This window comes from Vulpes lagopus, chromosome 16 (genome assembly GCF_018345385.1).
Source record: "Vulpes lagopus strain Blue_001 chromosome 16, ASM1834538v1, whole genome shotgun sequence".
NCBI lineage: Eukaryota > Metazoa > Chordata > Mammalia > Carnivora > Canidae > Vulpes > Vulpes lagopus.
The window spans coordinates 39,280,774-39,305,840 of NC_054839.1; positions in this window are offsets into that span (position 1 = coordinate 39,280,774).

The following is a 25,067-nucleotide window of genomic DNA, read 5'->3' on the forward strand; positions in this document are numbered from 1 at the left end:
AAGATCATGATAAGGCATTTGATTTTCTCCAAATTTTGGGAAACTTTTGAATGGTCTTTAGTTCTTTTATTAAAATATTTATTGAGCTCCTGAGGGGGAAATACATCGCAATACAAGCATCCATCCAAAAACTGGAAAGAACTCAAATACAAAAGCTAACCTTGCACCTAAAGGATCTGGAGAAAAAACAGCAAATAGACCCAACTACACCCAGCAGAAGAAGAGAGTTAATAAAGATTTGAGCAGAACTCAATGAAATAGAGCCCAGAACTGTGGAACAGATTAACAAAAGCAGGAGTTGGTTCTCAAAACCACTAGCCAGCCTTATTAAAAAGAAGAGAGAAAAGACTCAAATAAATAAAATCATAAATGAGAGAGATCACCACCAATACCAAGAAAATACAAACAATCTTAAAAACTTATTATGAGCAAAAAAAAAAAAAACTTATTATGAGCAGTTTTACGCCAATAAATGAGGCAATCTAGAAGAAATAGATGCATTTCCGGATACCACAAACTACCAAAACTGAAATAGGAAGAAATAGAAAACCTGAACAGGCCGTTAACCAGGGAGGAAATTGAAGCAGTCATCAAAAACCTCCCAAGCCACAAAAGTCCAGGGTCAGATGGCTTCCCAGGAGAATTCTATCAAACGTTTAAAGAAGAAGCCATACGTATTCTACTACAGCTGTTTGGAAAGATAGAACGAGCTGGAATACTTCCAAACTCGTTCTATGAGGCCAGCATCACCTTAATTCCAAAACCAGACAAAGACCCCACCAAAAGGAGAATTACAGACCAATATCCCTGATGAACATGGATGCAAAAATTCTCAGCAAGATACTAGCCAATAGGATCCAACAATATGTTAAGAAGATGATTCACCATGACCAAGTGGGATTTATCCCCAGGATGCAAGGCTGGTTCAACACTCGTAAAGCAATCAATGTGATTGATCATATCAGCAAGAGAAAAAACAAGAACCATATGATCCTCTCAATAGATGCAGAGAAAGCATTTGACAAAATACAGCATCCATTCCTGATCAAAACACTTCAGAGTGTAGGGATAGAGGGAATATTCCTCAACATCTTAAAAGCCATCTACGAAAACCCACAGCAATATAATTCTCAATGGGGAAACACTGGGAGCTTTTCCCCTAAGATCAGGAACACAACAGGGATGTCCACTCTCACCACTGCTATTCAACATAGTACTAGAAGTCCTCGCCTCAGCAATCAGGCAACAAAAAAGAAATAAAAGGCATTCAAATTGGCAAAGAAGAAGTCAAACTCTCTCTCTTCGCAGATGACATGATACTGTACATAGAAAGCCCAAAAGACTCCACCCCAAGATTTCTAGAACTCATACAGCAATTCGGTAGTGTGGCAGGATACAAAATCAATGCCCAGAAGTCAGTGGCATTTCTATACACTAACAATGAGACTGAAGAAAGAGAAATTAAAGAGTCAATCCCATCTACAATTGCACCCAAAAGCATAAGATACCTAGGAATAAACCTAACCAAAGAAGTAAAGGATCTATACCTAAAAGCTACAGAACACTTCTGAATGAAATTGAGGAGGACACAAAGAGATGGAAAAATATTCCATGCTCATGGATTGGCAGAATTAATGTTGTGAAAATGTCAATGCTACCCAGGGCAATTTACACATTTAATGCAATCCCTATCAAAATACCATGGACTTTCTTCAGAGAGTTGGAACAAATCATCTTAAGATTTGTGTGGAATCAAAAAAGACCCCAAATAGCCAGGGGAATATTAAAAAAGAAAACCATGGCTGGGGGCATCACAATGCCAGATTTCAGGTTGTACTACAAAGCTATGGTCATCAAGACAGTGTGGTACTGGCACAAAAACAGACACAAAGATCAATGGAACAGAATAGATAATCCAGAAGTGGACCCTTAAATTTATGGTCAACTAATATTCGACAAAGCAGGAAAGACTATGCACTGGAAAAAAGACAGTCTCTTCAATAAATGGTGCTGGGAAAATTGGACATCCACGTGCAGAAGAATGAAACTAGACCATTCTCTTACACCAGACACAAAGATAAACTCAAAATGGATGAAAGATCTAGATGTGAGACAAGATTCCATCAAAATCCTAGAGGAGAACACAGGCAACACCCTTTTTGAACTTGGCCACAGCAACTTCTTGCAAGATACATCTATGAAGGCAAGAGAAACAAAAGCAAAAATGAACTATTGGGACTTCATCAAGATAGGAAGCTTTTGCACAGCAAAAGAAACAGTCAACAAAACTAAAAGACAACCTACAGAATGGGAGAATTTATTTGCAAATGACCTATCAGAGAAAGGGCTAGTATCCAAGATCTATAAAGAACTTATAAAAAATAAATAAATAAAGAACTTATAAACTCAACAGCAAAGAAACAAACAATCCAATCATGAAATGGGCAAAAGACATGAACAGAAATTTCACAGAGAAATACATAGACATGGCCAACAAGCACTGCATCACTTGCCATCAGGGAAATACAAATCAAAACCACAATGAGATACCACCTCACACCAGTGAGAATGGTGAACATTAACAAGACAGGAAACAACAAATGTTGGAGAGGATGTGGAGAAAGGGGAACCCTCCTGCACTGTTGGTGGGAATGTGAACTGGTGCAGCCACTCTGGAAAATTGTGTGGAGGTTCCTCAAAGAGTTAAAAATAGTTCTGCCCTACGACCAAGGAATTGCACTGCTGGGGATTTACCCCAAAGATACAGATGCAGTGAAACGCCGGGACACCTGCACCCCGATGTTTATAGCAGCAATGTCCACAATAGTCAAACTGTGGAAGGAGCCTCGGTGTCCATCGAAAGATGAATGGATAAAGAAGATGTGTCTATGTATACAATGGAATATTCCTCAGCCATTAGAAATGACAAATACCCACCATTTGCTTCCATGTGGAGAGACCTGGAGGGTATTATGCTGAGTGAAATAAGTCAATCGGAGAAGGACAAACATTATATGGTCTTATTCATTTGGGGAATATAAAATTAGTGAAAGGGAATAAAGGGAAAGGATAGAAAACAAGTGAAAATATCAGTGAGGGTGACAAAACATGAGAGATACCTAACTCTGGGAAATGAACAAGGAAGGGGTAGTGGAAGGGGAATTGGGTGGGGGTTTGGGGTGACTCAGTGATGGGCACTGAGGAGGGCACTTGGCAGGATGAGCACTGGGTGTATGCTATATGTTGCCAATTGAACTCCAATTATATATATATATATATATATATATATATATATATATATATATATATAGAGAGAGAGAGAGAGAGAGAGAGAGAGAGAGAGAGAGCATTTACCGTGAGCCAGGCGCTATACTAAGTTATATGAAGAGTTAAAAACGCTGGTAAGGGAAATGAGTAAAATTTTTAAATAGAATGTTCAGGATAAAAAAAAATGTTCAAGATAAGCCTCATTGAGAACACAAGATCTGAATAAAGACTTGAAACTGGGTTGGGAGAAAGCCATCTGGATATTGGAGTGACGGTGGTGGGGCCATTCCGGCTAGCGCAAAAGCTTTCAGCTGAGAGGATATATGTTGTGTTCTGGATCAAGCCAAAAAGCCTGCATTCTGGAGTAGAGTGGGAGGGAGCTGTAACAAGGTAATAGCTCAGAATGTGATGAGAGAAGAAAAGAAGAGGAAGGGCAGATCTTGTAGAGCTTTGTAAGCAATTAGAAAGGCTTAGCCTTTTACTTTGATTGACATGGAGATCTATTAGCCAGGTTAGAAGAGAGAAGTAGAATGATTTGCTTTACATTTTTAAAAGGTTACATTGGCTGCTTGGCAAGGGAGCAGGTGGAGAAGGGAGGACAATTAGGAAGTTGTAGCCATCCACCTGAAATCCAGTTCCAGCAAAGGAGGTTAGGAGCAGGCCAATTTTTAATGGAACTTGAAAATTAACTCAACAGCATTTTGTATCAACTAGATGTAGAGTATGAGAGAAAGGAAGAAGTTTAGAATCTTGGGTTGAAAACTGAAAAAAATAGTTTCCATTAACATAGTTGCATTAGACTGTGTAAAGGAGGTTTGGCAGTGCCTGCACAACAGGAGTTCAGGTTTGGACATGTTAATTTTGAGATATGTATTAGACATCCTGGGGAAATGTTAATTATATCTATTAATATCTTAGGCAAATATTAAATAATCATGTAGATATATAAATTCAAGTGATTGCTTTTGTGTAGTTATAAATCTGAGAGCTGATGGCATATAGATGGTATTGAAAGTCATACAAGGAATGAAATATATCTATCTCTAAGGGAGTGATTTCAGAGAAGAAGAGGAGATCATGGGCACTCTAGAATAAAGGAGAGGGGACCAACAAAGGAAATTGAAAGGAGTGACCAGTGATGTAAGAAGAAAACCAAAAGGAAGTAGGATCATAAATCAGATATAAAAAGCAGATTGAAGGATCAAGTAAATTGAAGACTGGAAACACAGGTTTCATAGCATGGAGTACCTCAGTGGCCATGACAAAAACAATCTCAGTGAAGTAAAGTCATTGGACTTAAAATCTGATTGGAATGTGTTTTAAATAATGGAAGGGGAGGCATTTGAAATAACACAGTGAGTAAGTATAATATTTGCAAGGAGTTTTCCTGCAAAGAGATGTAAAAAATAAATGGGAAGGTAGCTGATGGGAAAAGATCAAGGGAAAACTTTGGTTTGCATTTGTTTTATTTGTTTCCTTTTATAAAGAGGAGGAACTAATAACAAGTTCGTGTGATAGTATAAAGAGATCTAATAGACAGGAAAAATGTGATGTTAGAAAAGAAGCACCAATATTTGGAGCAATGTTTTAGAGTAGCGGGGGGAGATGAGATTGAGTGCCAATGTTGAGAGCCTGATTGTGTGTGGAAAGAGTAACAGTGACATAGCAGATGAAATGGGTGCAGATCCTGGTAGGTGGGTAGATAAGATCATGGGAATTTAGGGGAAACTCTGCTAAGCTACCTGCAGTTTTCACCGAGAATCAAGATCATTAGGAAGAATGAGTCTAATGAAAATGTATTTGAAACATAAGATAGGGAGCACCTGGGTGGCTCAGTGGTTGAGCATCTGCCTTTGGCTCAGGTCATGATCCTAGGATCCTGGGAATGGGTCCCACTTCAGGATCCCTGCAGGAAGCCTGCTTCTCTCTCTGCCTATGTCTCTGCCTCTCTCTGTGTGTCTCATGAATAAAGAAATTAAATCTTTAAAATAAAAGATAAAAGATAAAAGGAAAGAATGAACATGAAAGGCAAGAGGGAAAGTGAAAAGTTTCAATAGGGTTTAAAGGATTCTTAAAATATTCAATGAAATGAGCTAGAAAGACTGTAGTGAGCAGAGAACAGGATATATCAAGAGAGTGAAGGGTCTGACGTTATAGGTAATGACAAATTCTAGCATACACTTCTGAGAGTGACCCAGGTAGGGTGAAGGATGATATCAATAGGAGAGAAATTCAAGACATTGAATGTCCGAGTGTCAGGAAGATAAGCTCTAGTGAAATCACTGAGAAAAGTTACCAGCGTCATGTTGAAGAGCTCATCAGTCAAAGATAAAAAGGTTAAAAACTAGGAGAGTCTTCTTAGGGCTTGGTAGGAGACAAGAATAAGAAGTAGCAACTGAGAGACTCAGATTACATGGATTCAAAGCTAATTTTTAGAGAGGAGAGGAGAATACTTTGGAAATGGAATGAAGGAGTAAGTAGATTGAGGCTGTAAGAAGCTTAAAAAAAAAACCCTTCATCAATTGAGAAGGCTGCAGGTAAAATAGTGTCTTCTGTCATAACAAGAAGATACTTCAAAACAACGACTGAGGGTCTAGGAGATTTTTCTCGAGAGAGTATAATGGAAGGTTTTCAAGAGTGATAGTGAAGTAGCAATGGAAAGGGATTCGAGTGTGTAGGAGCTGCGGGATAACACTGGAAGCCAGCATTTTTGGTTGTTAGACTGATTAAAAACTAAGTGCTGGTAAAATCAAGGCAGAAAAACGTGGCAAGGCTATTAAGTGTTAGAGGATGCTAAAAGTCTGGGAATCTCTCCTGACCCTGACTTATGTTGATGGAGGAGGAATCCTGAGGACTCATGGTTTTAGTCTGGGGGGTTTTTTCTGGATGCACATGTGAAGAGTGGTCTTGTCCTAGTGTGTATGCACCCTTTGACCACTGTTGGTGGAGATGAGGAATGTGGGAAGAATTTTGTGTTATGTCAAGCCTGGAAAGCATCCTATTATCCTTGTAAATGAAGGGAATTTTTAAGGGGAGAGGGATGGTGTTAGTCCCAGTGTTATATATATATATTTTTTTAATGATAGTCACACAGAGAGAGAGAGAGGCAGAGACACAGGCAGAGGGAGAAGCAGGCTCCATGCACCGGGAACCTGATGTGGGATTCGATCCCGGGTCTCCAGGATCGCGCCCTGGGCCAAAGGCAGGCGCCAAACCACTGCACCACCCAGGGATCCCAGTCCCAGTGTTATAAATATAGTATGAGCTTTTAATTTTTTTGTCAAATATCAATCTGGCTACCCTGTGGAGGATGGGTCAGAGCCTAGAAAGGAAAAGAAAATGTGGAGAAATCACTGTATTTGTCCAAATGAGAGATGATGATGGCTCAGATTAGGGTGCTAAAATGAAAATTCAAAATAATAGATTAATATCTATAGGCATTTTTTTCTTTTTTTTTTTTTTCTCATGAAACTTTTGTTTTAATGGTTCTCAAAATTCTGGGACAGATTTTTGTCAAGTTGTTTCCATTAAAAAAATTAAAAGTACTGATTTTAAAAGCAATTAATTTAAAACTGCCACACATGACAAAAACACAAATGGTCCACAAAACATTCTCCTTTCCTTCTGAAGGTTTTATGATACATTGTTACCATTAACCAGTCTTTTACTATTAAACTTAAATGGCCAATTGACACAAACTGTTCTGAGACCATTCTTCTGCCACTGATTAAGACTGTGGTGGCAGGTATTGGGGATAATATTCATTTAGCTTTAGCTTTCTGAGCTTTCGGGGCAGACCTGGTGACTTTGCCAGCTCCAGCTGCCTTCTTGTCCACTGCTTTGATAACACGAACAGCAAAATGGCCCAGAGAAGGATAATCAGAGAAGCTCTCAACACACATAGGTTTGCCAGGAACCATATCAACAATGGCAGCATCCCCAGATTTCAAGAACTTGGGACCATCTTCTAGCTTTTTTCAAGAACGATGAAATATCTTCTTCTTCAGCTCAGCAAACTTGCAAGCAATGTGAGCTGTATGACAATTCAGCACAGGTGCATATCCAGCACTGATTTGGCCTGGATGGTTCAGGATAATCGCCTGAGCGGTGAAACCAGCTGCTTCCATTGGTGGGTCATTTTTGCTGTCACCAGTCACATTGCCACAATGAACATCTTTGACAGATACATTCTTTTTTTTTTAAATTTTATTTATTTATGATAGTCACAGAGAGAGACAGAGAGAGAGAGGCAGAGACATAGGCAGAGGGAGAAGCAGGCTCCATGCAGGGAGCCCAATGTGGGATTCGATCCCGGGTCTCCAGGATCGCACCCTGGGCCAAAGGCAGGCACTAAACCGCTGCGCCACCCAGGGATCCCCGACAGATACATTCTTGACATTGAAGCCCACATTGTCCCCAGGAAGAGCCTCACTCAAAACTTCATGGTGCATTTCAACAGACTTCACTTCAGTTGTAACAATGACCAGAGCAAAGGTGACCACCATGCCAGGCTTAAGAACACCAGTCTCCACTCAGCCCATTGGGACAGTACCAATACCACCAATTTTGTAGACATTCTGGAGGGGCAGACACAAGGGCTTATCAGTTGGACGAGTTGGTGGCAGAATGCAATCCAGAGCTTCAAGCAGTGTGGTTCCACTGGCATTCCCATCTTTATGGGTGACTTTCCATCCCTTGAACCAAGGCATGTTAGCACTTGGCTCCACATGTTGTCACCATTCCAACTAGAAATTGGCACAAATGCTACTGTTATTGGGATTGTAGCCAAATTTCTTAATGTAGGTGCTGACTTCCTTAACTATTTCCTCCTATCTCTTCTGGCTGTAGGGTTGCTCAGTGGAATCCATTTTGTTAACACCAACAATTAGTTGTTTTACACCCAGCGTGTAAGTCAGAAGGCCGTGCTCACGGGTCTGCCCATTCTTGGAGATACCTGCTTCAAATTCACCAACACCAGCAGCAACAATCAGGACAGCACAGCCTGAGATGTAATCATGTTTTTGATAAAGTCTCTGTGTCCTGGGGCATCAATGATTGTCACATAATACTTGCTGGTCTCGAATTTCCACAGGGAAATATCAGTGGTGATACCACATTCACGTTCAGCTTTCAGTTTATCCAAGACTCAGGCATACTTGAAGGATCCTTTTCCCACCTCAGCAGCCTCCTTCTCAAATTTTTTGATAGTTCTTTTGTCGATCCCACCACATTTGTAGGTCAGATGGCCAGTAGTGGTAGACTTGCTCGAGTCTACATGGCCAATGATGACAACGCTGATGTGAGTCTTTTCCTTTCCCATTTTGGTTTAGGTTTAGTGATGGTTTTTACAACACCTGTGTTCTGGCGGCAAACCCGCTGTGAAAAAGCTTTTTTTTTTTTCTTTTTTTTTTTTTTTTTTTTTTGCTTTGGATAGTAGTCCAGGACCCTAAAAATTGTCATACAAGTTGAAACTGCACAAAGTAATTTTAATCATCAATGATGAAAATTATTATTGTTCTCTGACATTTAAAAATGTCAAAACAAAAAAAAAACTGTTTCCATTTTCATCTTTGGTTTTGCTGTTTTTAGCTTGTAGGAGTTCTGTGACTATTTTGGATATTAGCCCATTATCAGATATATGGCTTGCAATTTTTCTCTGATAGGTTGCCTTTTCATTTTGTTGAATGTTTTCTTTGCTGTGAAGAAGCTTTTTAGTTTGATGTGATCCCACTTGTTTTTGCTTTTGTTGCCTGTGCTTTTGGTGTCATATCCAATAGATCATTGCGAAGATCAGTGTCAATAAAAATTTTCCCTATGCTTTCTTCTAGGATTTTTGTGGCTTTGGGTTTTATATTTAAGTCTTTAATCCGTTTTGAATTAATAGCATGAGAACAGGGTCCAGTTTCATTCTTTGGTATGTTGACATCCAGTTTTCCAACACCATTTATTTATTTTTTTTTAAAATTTTTATTCATTTATGATAGTCACAGAGAGATAGAGAGAGGCAGAGACACAGGCAGAGGGAGAAGCAGGCTCCATGCACCGGGAGCCCGACGTGGGATTCGATCCCGGGTCTCCAGGATCGCGCCCTGGGTCAAAGGAAGGCGCCAAACCGCTGCGCCACCCAGGGATCCCTCCAACACCATTTATTGAAGAAACTACTCTTTCCCATTATGAATTGTCAATATGAATTGTCATATTGTCCCATATGACCCTCGTCAAACATTGGTTGACTATGTGTGCTTGAGTTGATTTCTGGGCATTCTGTTCTGTTCTATTGGCCTATATATCAGTTATATTTAAGAAGTCACAAAAATAAATGAGGCATAGTTCCTTCTCTTGAGGTGCTCTAGAGGGAATCACACACACAGACACACATAGTGTGTCTTTTTTTGTTTAGTGATATGATTGTATTTTAGCTATCAGCCTATATAAACTAACACAATTGAAAATCTGTACCTTTCAATCAGGGATCAACAGGTATTGGTCCTTGATATTTCCACCAAGGCTATACTGAGGTATTGCCTAGACAAACTGAATTCTATAAAAATATGTGAAGACTAAAAACACTAATAATATGGGAGTCTATAAACATATATGCCATTTTCACATTGTTTTACAGATCAGAAAACCTGTAAAAACCTATGTACATAGGCACAAAAAAACCTTAATACTTTCTTACTTCCTGTCACCAGATCAGCCTTCTGAAGTATCATTTTATTCCCATCATCTCCAACTTCTATACTCTCTAGTCTTATCATTTATTACCATATGATGAAATGCTGTATTAGATTGCCTCTTCAGTACTTAGCATCCTCATCTATTAAAGGTTCATGTGTCTCTGAAGCACCTCCCTACTCTCTTCCTGATTTGAACTCTTCATAACAGCCTTCTTAATTCTTCCAACTCTTTCCTATGGTGAGGTCTTCACATATGCTGTTATTTTGTCTGCCTAGAAAGCTTTTATTTTTCTATTCTTGAAAAATTTTCAATTTAAGTGTCACCGCCTCAAAACAATTTTTCAGGTATCACTTCAGACTAATTAATTTTCTCTCTCATAGCAATTTGTATTTCTCATTCAAATAAGTTGTCAGCAATTAATTAATTGATCATTCAAATATTTGTTTCTTCAATATTTGCATAACCTTGTTTATTTTAAACCCTGTGAAGGTATAGAGTTGTGTCTGTGTGTTCCCTGTGATGTGCCCATTCCAAACAGAGAAAGATGAGTACATAGTTTACATAGATATTTATGTAAGGGAGACTAGATAGATAAAAGAAATGGAGGATAAAAAAAAAAAAAGGAAAGAAGAAAGGAAGCATTTACCATCCTACTTGCTACCCTCAGGGATGGTGGGAGATCACACTAAAAAATCTGAATGGCCATGAAGTAGAAACAATTGAGTAGACTGTTTTGCCATGTGGTCCCATAGCATTTCTTTCTACTGTTTTCATAATCATTATATTTGAAATTAATTGTTTATTATTCATTTTCTCCAATGAATTTTATGGTTCATGTGGAAGAGGACCTCCTCAATCTCCTTCACATATTTATTCCCGGGGCCTAGAACTGTATCTACCAAAAATTGTTAATTGAATGGAATTATGAATAAAGGGTGATTTATAATATTTTGTTAACTCCATGATCAAATTGCCTACTCAGAAATTAAACCCTCAGTTAAATACTCTCCTTTAGCCTCTTTTTTTTTTTTCTTTTTACTTTAGCCTCTTAATCGAAATGGGCTCTCATGTTTTATATCAGTTGATTTAATAAATGATGTGTTTGTATATTCATTCATTTCAATTGTCAGGTCATCAAACATAACCCTTTCACCTACTATTTATTTGCCTTTCTAACCTTCAGAAAGGAGTATGTCCAGAACAGCTTAATCAAGTTTTAGCACAAGAAAATGGGGACTTAATTTGGCATCTTTGTGCATAAAAACAAGTGAGTTCTTTTAATCTACTATCCCTTCATCTGACATATAAACTTTGATAAATAGAGCAGTAATTTTTGGAGATTATAACATTCATTATCCTTTTTGCTTATCTTCAGTAGCAGGGGTTTTTTTTTTCTTTTTTCAAGAGCGATTTTCCTTTTGGCAAGGCTGTTTATTTCTCACAGAATTCTTTTAAAGCAAATGTCATGTGGGGATATCACCAGGTAACCTTAAAGCAAGGCTTTTTTACCACAACTTCATTTTATGGAGTGCTTTTGGAGGAAAAGCCATCTCAAAGCACTGTCAAAATTGGAAACAAAACAAAAGTCACACAGTCAGAAAAATCAATGATCTTTCACATAATCCAAGATTAAATCAAATCAAACTAGCTTTAAGCTTAAACTTTAAAGCCAGTCAGAATTTGACTCACCTGAGAGGCCCAGGAAAGACTAAATTCTGGACACTTGTGTTGCAATAGGAGGCATCCTCTGGGTAATAATTAATGATTTATCCAAGTCTGAATGAACATTTAGAATCAGCTCACAAAACAGTGGAAAAAAGACCAAACTAACAACTCATCTTAGACCTATGTACTTTCTTTTTATTAGTCAGTTTAAATAAAAAACTTGCTTTTGAATTTTACTTTGCATCTAACAGTAAATCAGAAAGCATTGCCTCAGTTGTAAAGAGCCAGACAGTTTCTGTTTTCTTCACTCAAGAGCAAAATTGTTTTACATGTGATATAAAATGATATAAAGGAAAAACATTCTGGAGGCTGCAGATTTGTTCTCATATTCTAAACAATTCTGGAACTAAGAAGCAAGGGTTTCTAAATAGTCTTTCTCTTAACCTAAATTTATTTTAACAGAATTAAATAAAATTAAAAATATGTGTTCACAATATGCTTAGAATAGTTTCTTTTGTTGTTTATATATTATCAACTAATTTGATCTTCTTAAAGCAATATATAGGTCATTGGTAATATAATTCCATATACCGATGGGTATATGATAACGAACAACTTGTAAGTGAGAAGTACCTTGTTTGGAATAATATTTTCTGCAACATGGTGTACCTGCCTATAACTTGTTTTGTATGTATTAACATAATATCAAAAGATACTCATGAATATATGCATGAGAAATATTTTCATAATAGTTTAATGCCAGCATCAATAATTTTATTCTTTTTATTCCATAGATCTGACTTTGTTAGTATTTTCTCTTCCATTACTATATTCTCTTTAGTTAGGAAATAAATTTGTAGACCAAAAATTGATTTAGAACCAACTGACATCCTCATAGAGGAAGTTTTATAAAATAGAGACTTACTGTCAAAGGAACATTATTGTTGTGGTAGGCAAAATATTGCCTCCTAAAATGAATCCACATCTTAATCCTTGTGAATATGCTAACTTACACAGCAAAAGTGATTAAGAATTTTAGATGGGAGATTATCCTGGGGTTATCTAGGTGGACTCAATTACAAAGGTCCTTATGTAAGGAGGGTAGGAGTGTATGGGTGTGAGAAAGAAATTGGAGATGTAACATTGTTAGGTTTGATGATGAAGGAAGGGGTCATGAGTTGAGGAATGCAGGTAGCTGGCTTCTAGAAGCTTGGAAATTCAATGAAATGTTCTCCCAGTTGCCCCAGTACTACAGCCCTGCTGACAGTTCCATTTGTACTCAGTGAAGCCTGTTTCAGAGTTCTGACCTCCTCTAAGATAATTTACATTGTTTTTAAGCCACTAAGTTTGTGGTAATTTGGCATAGCACTACAGAAAACTAAAGCAATTGTCTAATGAGAAGAATAAAAGTCGTAAGAATAACACAGTACTAAAGCATTCTAGTCATCATGTGAAGCACTTTTCAGGAAATATCTTGTTTCATCTATACAATAACACTAAGAGATACTTAATGTCAATTATTAATCCCATTTTACAGATGCAGAAATGTGTCTTATGGAGGGAAAAAACATATCCAAAGCATGTAAAACTAGCAAGTGGAAGGGGTGCGATTTGAACATCTAAGCATCTAGTTCTTCTAGTCAAATAGCTTGAGGATAAAAGAAAAATCTAGTGGTCTCCTTTAATCCTAAAGAACTTTGGCTCTTTTATTAATTATGTTGCTCATAAAACAGCTTGGATACTAAAAATGTTTGCCCAAGTAGAATAAATGAATTACCAGAGGAAAACTGAATGCGACTTTCTTTTTATTCATTTAACACACTCACAATAAGGTATTGTTCCTTCCTTTATAAACGTTTGTTCTTTGGGCAGGCACCAAGTTGGAACCACCTGTTGCTGCCCCTCCTTCCCTCCGGGCTACAGTTGATTGGCCCAGGATTGGGCACCTGTATTAAATTTATTCATATAGTTGCCCCTTCCTGGGCAAACTCAAATTGGTGCTACAAAAAGTGTATGTTAACTCTCCTAGACTGGATGGTCCTTCAACACTTGGAGCAGAATGTTTCACCAGGGGGACAAAATAGATAAAGAAAGCTGTTTTCCAAAGAATGAGAAAAGAATTCAGTATAAATTTAGATACACAGTGTTAACATACAAAAAGAACATTAAAATTTTGCCTGACCCTGGTTCTAGTATATTACTAAAATACAAAATATTACTAAATATTTGTTCTTTCCCTTTGATTCTTTTAGATGCCCTCAAGGCCTTATGACAAATTTTCACTTAAGTTATCTTAGTAGAGTGATCTTTCTTGCAAGATGATCACGCTTTCATCTTATTGTGCCAGATCCTAAACATAATAATTTGCCGTCTCTTCTTTTAAAAGAACTGATATTCTGATGAAGTTGATTAAAATGCAATAAAAAGTCAACATTTTGGGATGCCTGGGTGGCTCAAAAGTTGAGCATCTGCTTTTGGCTCAGGGTGTGATCCCTGAGTCCCAGGGTTGAGTCCCACGTTGGGCTCCCTGCATGGAGCCTGCTTCTCTCTCTGCCTTTCTCTCTCTCTCTCTCTCTCTCTCTCATAAATAAATAAAATCTTTTAAAAAGTCAACATTTTATGTGCCAAAAAGAAAATGGCATTTATCAGTATATTTCAGGCCATCGGTAATAAACCTTGAAATTATTCAGAAAATCAACATTCAGTTCTCAGCAATTATCATTTTCCAATTTTCCCTTCCTAAAGGCAGATATTCAGGATAAGATTCTAACACTAAACATATAAAAACCTCCTATTCTGTGTCATAACTTATTACCCATGTAATATAGTCAATCATATTCACTCATCAGTTTTCCAATTATGTTTCCCATATTTGATTAATTTCCTCATTAATGTAATAATTGGTGATCATAAAAAATCATTTTCTTACTTCATTACCATGACATATAATTCCTGCTGCTTTCATATCATCATCATCTTCCTGTTCAGCCTTTAATCAATTTACCTTGAAAACAACTGTCCTAGAAATATTGACTTCATATACTTAAAAAAACAACAACAACACAAAGCCACAGATAATTAATCAATTCCATTTTTTCTGATTATTTTATGGTCAACATGACACTTGCCTCAGTTTCTCCTCTGCTGGCTTCAGGTTTTCAGCATACTTAACCCAGGAGGTAGGGCAAAGTTTTAAGACTGAATTCCAGATTTATACTTTGGAATTTTTTTTTTTTTTTTTACTTTGGAATATTTTTAAATTTCACAATGTTCTCCTCAGTCTAAACCAAGATTTCTTGTCTTGTGAATTAATGGCAAAATCCTCTCCTACTCGATTTTAAGTCTCAGCTGTTCATGACATAGCTTCCATCAGAATTGTACACATTTTCCCACAAAGCTGCTGTAAACATATTTACAAACTGGCTAGTGAGGTGCTCTCAACATTCTCTTATTACCTCCTATCCTTCTGCACTCATTATACTTTGCCTCCCCATTTTTTAAAAGATATTATCCACTTACTTGAAACAGATCACAGAGGGAGAGGGAGAGGGACAAGCAGACTCCATGCCGAGCAGGGAGCCCTCCATGGGACTCAATCCTAGGACTCCAGGATCATGACCTAAGTGGAAGGCAGACGCTTAACCAACTGAACCTCCCACATGCCCCTCTCTCTCTCATAAAGCACATCACATGCTGTTTTGTGTCCAAGCCATTTACTGCAGTGGCTTTTTCCCCAACTGATTTTGCAGTTTTTGTGAACAGATGTTGCTTTTATTTGTTAATAAAATCTACCAATACACAATCTTGAATGTGGTGGGTGAGCAATAATTATTTATTCAAACGACACATTGTTTTTCTAAGACTCTGTGTCACTTTTCCATCTACTCCATCTTCTTGCCTTCTGCTTTACTTGACCCTAGCCTTTCCTCACCTCCCTTCTATTCTTTTATACCACCTTGCTAGTTATTTACCAATGTGGCTACATACCACATTGTATGACTATCAATGTTATTTTAAACATTTACTTCTCTCTTTTTTTAAACAAGCACAAACTGAATCTTTTCCAGGGCTCAGTTACAGAAATAAATCCTGTGTACAAATATGTCTATGATCTACATACAAATGAATCACCTCATTTTTAAAAGAATACTTCATTATATTTTACAAGAAAGCAATATAGTGCTTCATTTTCTCAGTTTAAATTCAAAATATTTCATGTTACTTTTGTTTTTGTGCACAGTTTATTTCCAAATTCACATCGGAATATAATTTAACATCTGGATTCATATTTTATATATGTGTATGTGTATATATATATATATATATATACACACACACACACAAAGCAGAATGGTTTTTCGCTTAGTGGTGGACTGGATGGGGAGAGATTGGGCTTATCATGTTGGGTCCATCTGATACTGTAAACCACATTTGTAAAAGGATCCAGTCAGACTGATTTTCTGTAGGCTAAGTAGTCCCTTGGAAGATAATCCAATATACGGAAATAGTTACTTCATTTAGTAAGAGAATTAGAGGTGGAGAGTGAAGTGTCAGTCAATACTGATCTCCTGGCTATTTCTGTCCAAACTCTTATTACCTCCCTTTCCACAAATTGAGCTTGAACCTGCAGCAAAAGGTCAAATGAATGTGATTATATGTATACCGCATGATGTAGCAGTTCACTCCTATCTATATTTCTATCAGAAACACATACATATGTTAGCCAGAAAATAAGTACTAAATGTTCATGACAGCACTACCCCGAATAGCCCCAAATTTAAAACTACAGAAATTCCTATTGAGAGTGGAAATGGTGAATAAATTATAGAACAAAATACTATACAATGATGAGAACAAACCATCCATTGCTATACTTAATAATCCAAATCCATTTCAAAACCCAAATGTCGAGCAAAAGAAGCCACACACAAGAATATATATGTCTTGCTTGATTTCCTTTAGGTCAAATGAAAAAAAAAAATAAATGTGAAAACAACCTATGCTAGAAGGCTGGATAATGGTAGCCTTGAAGAAATGCATAGTGACTTTAAGATGGAATAAGAAGGACTCTGAATGTATTTCAGAAATGCTGATAACATTCAGTTTCTTGATTTGAGTGCTGATTACACAAGTGTGTTCAGTTAATGAAAATTTATCAAGTTGTATTATGAGGATATATGCAGGCTTCTATATGGATATTATATTTCAATAAAAGGTTTTTTAAATATTAATTATTGTTAAGCATCTAAAGACTGTATTCCAATGAAATCTTTACATTGACTTGTTTCTATGTATGTATGTATGTATGTTTTTACAGGTATGTAAATAAGCTATACATCACCTTAATTTTGTTTCTGTATTTTCTAGGTGCACATCAAATTCTAGAGTTCCTATCTATGTCATGTCGCTAACTTCATATAATTCTTATAGGTTCTAAGAAAAACCTAAGCGTATTTTTTCCAGAAGAGTAAGTAAAGTGCCGCTATTTGCCAGGAGACCTACTTTTTCCTCTGCCCACAAAACTCTTACTCATCTTTGAAGACTGAAGCTCAGCTGTCACCTCCTCTGTGAAATCTTATCCATTTGCACCACAGGGCAGAAGCTGCTCCCTCTTTGTGAGCCAAGTATGGTGTTAATAACCGATAGCTTTTAAGGCATTGTGTTGGGATCATCTCTTCACAGTTCCGACTTCCCTACTAGACTGTGAGTTTCTCAAGGGCAAGGACATCCCTTTATGCACTCTACTTTTACTGGCACTTAAAAAATACACATATAATACGTAGATATAACTTCAACAAAAATAAAATGTTGGAAACTACATGGAAAAGAAGACAGAACGGCTCTGAATTAAGTTATATCAGCAAGGAACTAAGAACTTACATGAACCACATGTCTTATGTGGTTCTTTTAGAATTACTTTTATTGATTTTTCCATTGTCATCATATCAGTCTACAGAGATGGAATTTCTAGGAAGCAGTTTTATTGCTGTGCTGCAGAATGAATGGATGTTGTTGAGGATATTGCTTGTTGAAATACATGCTGTCTTCACATTATGACACCCACCCCTCAAAAAAAAGAAATCTCTGAACTCCACCATAGCAATACTTAAGTTTCCTCTGAAGATTGATATAGTCTAACCTTCTGGACATTATAAACTGTGTTACTTTTAACTTTCTCCATGCATTTTCAGGTAAAAAGTATAGATTATAATCCCTCTACAGCAAATGTCCAAGATTCACTGCATTTGTTATAGCTAAAGCATAGACCCTTGACTGAGTCAGGAAATAAAAACCTGTTTGCAAGTTAGCTTCACTTCACTCCAAGCAGTAAGAGCTTTATAATTATTAAGTAGGGTTAAGTGGCAGCATGTGAAGGGGAGAGGTGGAGGCTCATATTCTAAAAAGAAATGCAAAGGAAAACATTTAGAGAAATAGACTAATAACAATTATTAATAGCTAAATTCTATTGATTGTTCCTTCTCTAACATTTTACATTATTGATTTCACTTAATCCTCATAAAAGATTTATAATGCCTTAATAACAGTTTATGGCTTTTATTATTCCCATGTTATAAATGAGGAAAAATCTTAGAGAATTTAAATATTTTGCTAAAAATTACAGAAGAGAGCACAGTAAGAGTGGGTTTAAAAGTCTCCTGACTAATCTAGGACTTGAATCTTCACTGAGTCTACTATACTGTGTTCAAGAACAACAACAACAAAAAAAAACAAAAGAGTAAATTTTAAAGATCCAGTTGGCGTTATTATGCAATTCATGAATTGGGCAGTATCCCTTCTAGCAAGTAGATGGGAGCTCTACACAGCTACAGAGAAGATTTTCAAAGGTAAAAAGGGCATGCAACAAAGGAAATTATTAGCAAAGAATCTATTGTTTTAGGCAAGATCTCCTTCCTACAGGAAATTTTCTTCTAGAAAAATGTTGACTGGTTCAAAGTTACATTTCAGGGGAGTTGAAACTGCAGGTCTTAAATCTTGGTTTATTGACTTGGGACCTTAGCCGAAGTGATGTCACTTTAGGCCTGTGGTTTTCTTTTTAACAACTACATCATATTAAGAAATGCCGTGTATCATAAAGACATGTGATGCATTGTCCATGTGGTTCTTTACACTGAAACTTGTGACTTCTATAATTTCTCCTTTAAAATATTTTATTTCATCTTTGTTGAAAATATTAATGTAAGATATCTTAAATGATTTCTAAAACTGGGGTGGAATGATATGCATGAATAAAAAATACAATATACACACTATGAGCAAACAAATAAATGTATAGACTCTTTAAGGCATACAAATGTAAAGTGCTGAATAAAAATTTAAATAGATATTATAATAAATTTGTCAGTTATTTCTAAACCATTCATAAGTTTCATGTAATTACAACTAAATTTAATGAAAACTTTTTGTGAAAAGAGATGGAAAGACTGCTCTGAAGTATGTTTAGAAAATGTACTGAAAAATAAATGTTTATTAGCATTTATCACATGTAATTATAGAAAACTGAAATTTAAAAATTAGTAAAATAATTGTTACAAATACCAAACTAGCAAAGATTTTTTTAAGTGGCAATTTCAATGTTTTTTGAGTACAAATTGGTAGAGATTTTCTAAATACAGATCTAGTAATGTCTGCTCCAAACGTCCATAAACGTCATGCTCCAAAATGCCTGGTAATTCTGCATTTAATATTAAAATCAAGGAAAAAATCAATAATTTAAGAAACTTTCTTCACAGAAATGTACTTATTAACCACATTTTATAAAACAATCAATTAAGATTAAGATTTCGACATACTTTTTTTTTTTTGAAACCAGCTCGTTTGTGACATTTTAATTTTTTTCCCCAGAATCCACCTGTGTCTGTTTTATTTTATTTTTTTAAATTAATTTTTATTGGTGTTTAATTTACCAACATACAGAAAAACACCCAGTGCTCATCCCGTCAAGTGTCCACCTCAGTGTCCGTCACCCATTCCCCTCCAACACCCGCCCTCCTCCCCTTCCACCACCCCTAGTTCGTTTCCCCGAGTTAGGAGTCTTTATGTTCTGTCTCCCTTCCTGATATTTCCCAACATTTCTTCTCCCTTCCTTTATATTCCCTTTCACTATTATTCATATTCCCCAAATGAATGAGAACATACACTGTTTGTCCTTCTCCGATTGACTTGTTTCACTCAGCATAATACCCTCCAGTTCCATCCACGTTGAAGCAAATGGTGGGTATTTGTCGTTTCTAATGGCTGAGGAATATTCCATTGTATACATAGACCACATCTTCTTTATCCATTCATCTTTCGATGGACACCGAGGCTCCTTCCACAGTTTGGCTATTGTGGCCATTGCTGATAGAAACATCGGGGTGCAGGTGTCCCGATGTTTCATTGCATCTGTATCTTTGGGGTAAATCCCCAACAGTGCAATTGCTGGGTCGTAGGGCAGGTCTATTTTTAACTCTTTGAGGAACCTCCACACAGTTTTCCAGAGTGGCTGCACCAGTTCACATTCCCACCAACAGTGTAAGAGGGTTCCCTTTTCTCCGCATCCTCTCCAACATTTGTGGTTTCCTGCCTTGTTAATTTTCCCCATTCTCACTGGTGTGAGGTGGTATCTCATTGTGGTTTTGACATTTTAAAATTGGACAAGTGTTTTGACATCTGCCCCCCCACCCCCACCCCCAGACATACTTAGTCTCTTGAGAATGACAGGAAAACACCAACCAATCACAGGCTCAAATGGTTTAATAAGTTTACTCCTTCAGTTTATATTTGTAGCACCCAATATTTTAAATTATAGGGAGACACAAATATTCAGTCCATAATAGATGACATGGGTCAACGTGATTGGAATGACAAGATCTGAACATTGGGAAGTAGTGAAAACAAGATGCAATCAGGGTGGGGAAGATTTTGGAGGGGTGGTAAAACCAAACTGAAAATTCCATGTGGTTCGCAAGATCTGAGTTAGCTACCTGCTTCCTATGTGGGAGAGTACAGAGTTTTGGAATTTTCTAATAGGTTTAGTGGTTGTTCCTGGAAGAGAAAGCATAACAGAGAGTAATTTATTTTTTTAAATTTTTTTTAAGATTTTTAAAAGATTTTATTTATTTATTTATTTATTTATTTATTTATTCAGAGACAAAGAGATTGAGAGAGAGGCAGAGACACAGGCAGAGGGAAAAGCAGGGAGCCTGATGTGGGACTCGATCTCGAGTCTCCAGGATGACGCTCTGGGCCGAAGGCGGGGCTAAACCGCTGAGCCACCGGGGCTGCCCAAGAGAGAGTAATTTGACCAGAAAAGCCAGAGGTAAAGATTGGAGCAAACTCTCCGGTTGGTTATATATGACCAATCAAGTACAAGGGCTGTCTTCTGAAACATTGAGTTACATTAAGCTTTTAAAAAAATTTTAGACCAAATTATACTTTAAATAGTTAATGTTTATTTACTTGCCAGGCACTGAGCCAGCATATGCTTATTTCATTTTAATTCTCACAGCAGTCTTTTAAGGCATCCATATTATTTTTCTCCCAGTTAGCAGAAAAATCATATAATACTTAGCCTGAGGAACTCAACGAAATAACAGTTTAAAAGTAAACCAAAGGGCACTTCGGTAGCTCAGTCTATTAATTGTCTACCTTTGGCTCAGGTCATGATCCCAGGGTCCTGGAATCAAGCGCGGGGTCACCCCCAAGTAGGGCTTAGGGCTTCCTGCTCATCCGGGAGTCTCCTTCTCCCTCTGCCCCCTCCCTCAGCTCGTGCTTGCAGGTGCATACACATGCTCTCTCTCTCTCTCTCTCAAATAAGTAAAACCTTTTTATTTTCCAAAAGGTAAACCAAGCTGTCAAATCAGGTCTGTCTTACTGCAAAGTCCACCAAAGACTAGCAGCTTGATCCACAAAGAGTAGGACACAGGTGAAGTCTGAGAGAGGTCAAAAAAGCTAAAGAGAAATAAAGAGCAAAAACAATGGAACTATTTAAAGGCCATCACCAGATAATTATGTTAATAAAATTATTATTTTAGAAAAAATAATCTTAGAGCCGGTCAAATGGATTCAAATGGAGTGATAATTGGAGGGAAGAAAAGCAACTGGAATATTACTGTAGGGTTTCAAGTGTGATGATAAAAATCAGAATTAAGGTACAAAAGAGACAAACACGGAAATAACAGAATAGATGGCTGATTGGATGTGAGAACAAAAGATAAGAAAAAGACAATGATTAATATTTGAAAACTACTATTTGAGGGGCAACTTGGTGGCTCAGTTGGTTAAGCATTCCACTCTTGATTTCAACTGAGCTCATGATCTCAGGATCTTGTGTTGGAGCCTGACATGGTACTCAGCATGGAACCTGCTTGTTCCTTTCCTTTCCCCTCTGTTCCACCCCTGCTGGAGCTTGCACTCTCTCTCAAATAAGTAAATAAATGAAAGAAAGAAAGAAAGAAAGAAAGAAAGAAAGAAAGAAAGAAAGAAAATGAAAGAAAGAAAGAAAGAAAGAAAGAGAAAAGAAAGAAAAGAAGAAAGAAAGGAAAGAAAGAAAGAAGAAAGAAAGAAAGAAAGAAAGAAAGAAAGAAAGAAAAGAAAATGAAAGAAAGAAAGAAAGAAAGAAAGAAAAGAAAATGAAAGAAAGAAAGAAAGAAAGAAAGAGAAAGAAAAGAAAGAAAAGAAGAAAGAAAGGAAAGAAAGAAAGAAAGAAAAAAGAAAGAAAGAAAGAAAGAAAAGAAAGAAAATGAAAGAAAGAAAGAAAGAAAGAGAAAGAAAAGAAAGAAAAGAAGAAAGGAAAGAAAGAAAGAAAGAAAGAAAGAAAGAAAGAAAGAAAGAAAAGAAAGAGAAAAAATAAAAGTACTATTTGGAGACACACTATATATTTCAGATCAAAAATATTGCTTAGACTACTTTTAATTAATACCAATATTGTCTATTTTCTATTATATTTCATTCTTTTGCACAGTCATATTTGACCTCATTATAATTCTTACACTTTAGTGAAAAAATACATCCTATACATTTTATTTAAAAACTGTGCAAGGCTGGGTGAGCTTTCTGATATAAGCAAACTAGACATTAAATAGAGCTCAGCAGTGAATTCTTAATATAGTCTGTATTATGGTCATCAAAATGTATTTTTGAGTTTCCTCTACTTAGGTGGAGTTAGTGTTGGTATTAGCATATGCTGAAATGTAATTTTAGTTAATTTAGCAAATTTTTACTTCTAAATAAAGTAGAAGTCATTTTTTTCTTATAAGATTCCAAGAAACAAGTAGATTTTTAAAAATATTTTTCATAATTATCTTTATACTACATTAACAAGAAAGCATCATGTTGCTTATTTTAAGGATTATTTCACATCTGCTTTTTCCCCACAAAACAAACCATTTAGTTCTTTGAATTTCTGCCAGCCAATGCAAACACTTAATTCAAATTGAGATAGACACCAATTATTTTAGGAGATGATCATACACAATTGAAGCATTCCAGGAACTTTGGCCCTGGCTGAGAGGACTATGAGGCAAAGACTAGCATTAGAAGGCTCAGAAGGAGTCTTATTTCAACAATCTAATGATAACCAAAATAAGTGAAATAAACGAAGTCAATACAAATACAATATTTTTCTGGATTGCTTAACAAATTCAAAAAAGGATGTGAATGTTGAATTTCTCATAAAATGCTAGCAAGCATGAACTCAGTCCCTATAATCTTGCTGCTTCCTAGTAAATTAGAATGTATTACATATTTACAACAGGCGCTGTGTAATCTATCTTTAAGTACTTTATCTTTACATTTTCACAACATCAGGCGCTATTTTTACCCTAATTTTATAAATGTATCAAATAAGTGGCAAAGAATTATAGTTTGCCTTTGTCACCATTTATTTTTATATCTAAAATTATTTCTTCTAAACAAGATATGTGGAAAGGTTCTTAGCTGGTAGGCCCTATAATTATCAATTTCAACCACAATTTCCCTAGTCAAACAAGACACCCAGATAAACCAATACCCCATTCCACTTTGTCTAAACAAATGACTTGCCTTGACCCAACAATAAATGCTCATATTGTTAAAAAGAAAACCACAAGCCCAAAAAGGCATCACATAGTCAAGTCATCAAACTGGCTTAAGACCTAATCTAATTGCAGGTTCAATCTTCCTTAAAAATGTAAGTCTTAACCAGTCATTCAGGAATTTTCTGATGAGCACCAAGGAGATAATCTGCCGCTTGAGCCCTCTCCATCCCCCACCCAAAGGAAGATAAAATCCTCCACTTTTCCTGCTAAGGGAAAGTAACCTCACCTGGAATGATCCTCTTCTTCTGCTAATAAATTTCTTGCCCTACATTCCTTCCTAAAAAACCCCTCCATTTTGTAGAACTCAGAGTTCTCTTCTACTTGATGGATGAAATGCTGTCCATTTCATGAGTCATATAATAAATCCAGTTAGATCTTCGAATTTACCTGACTGAATTCTGTTTTTTAACAAGATATTTCGAAGTAATATTTTGGGAAGCAGAATCTCCAAAAATATACAGATATTGTAAAAACTGGAATAAAAAAAATCAGGGTTTTGTTTGTTTTTATTTTCAGCAATCAACTTGACTTCTTTCAAATGTATTGATTAAACTGGTAGTGATCTGCATATGCTCACCACCTTAGGAATAATTGGCTCTGTGTTAACTGACATGCTCTGACAAACTCTACCACAGAATTTTGAAGCAGCTTTTGGTCAGGAGTAAAAAAAAAAAAAAAAAAAAAAGGAACAAAGAAAATGACAACAAACCCATAGACCAGTTTATGTAATATGGGAATGTAGTTTAGTATAGAAATTAGCAGCTAAGAGGAAGAGTTGGGTATGCTAAAGTCAAGTCAGGAAGCCATTAAATCATTACTGAAGATCAGAGAAACTGCCAGAGAGGTCAAAGAATACAGTAAAAGAATGCAGCATATAGCATTAAGGTAGGTTCACCTCAGAGGCTTGCGGGGGGCAGAGGAAGGAGAAATCTCTTGATTTCTTGTCATCTGGTTTATTCTAAATGGTGAGGTAGATGGTTCTCAAGAGCTTTTGGGGAAGCCATAAGGAATCTCACATCTGTCTAGATGACTTCAGAAGAAAATGATTTCTTTTCTACCTTCAATATGTAACTCAAGTACCTTTTTTTGGCAAAATCTATCCTGGAACTTTACAGAAAAATGGATTTTGGGAAATGTACTTACCATCTTGTCCCTGCAACCTTAGAAGGAGGTAGTGGTGATAGCAAGTTGCCAACAGGTAATTCAAATGGGAAGATACAAAACCTTTGCGTCATTGTTATCAATCCCCTTGAGACTTTTCATACCTGTCATAGCAAAATCACGGCCTTATTTTGATATCTTCTAATTTAAATGCTGAAATATGGTTAATCATTAACACACCTTTTGCTAAATTGCAGGGAAACGGAATAAAGGGAT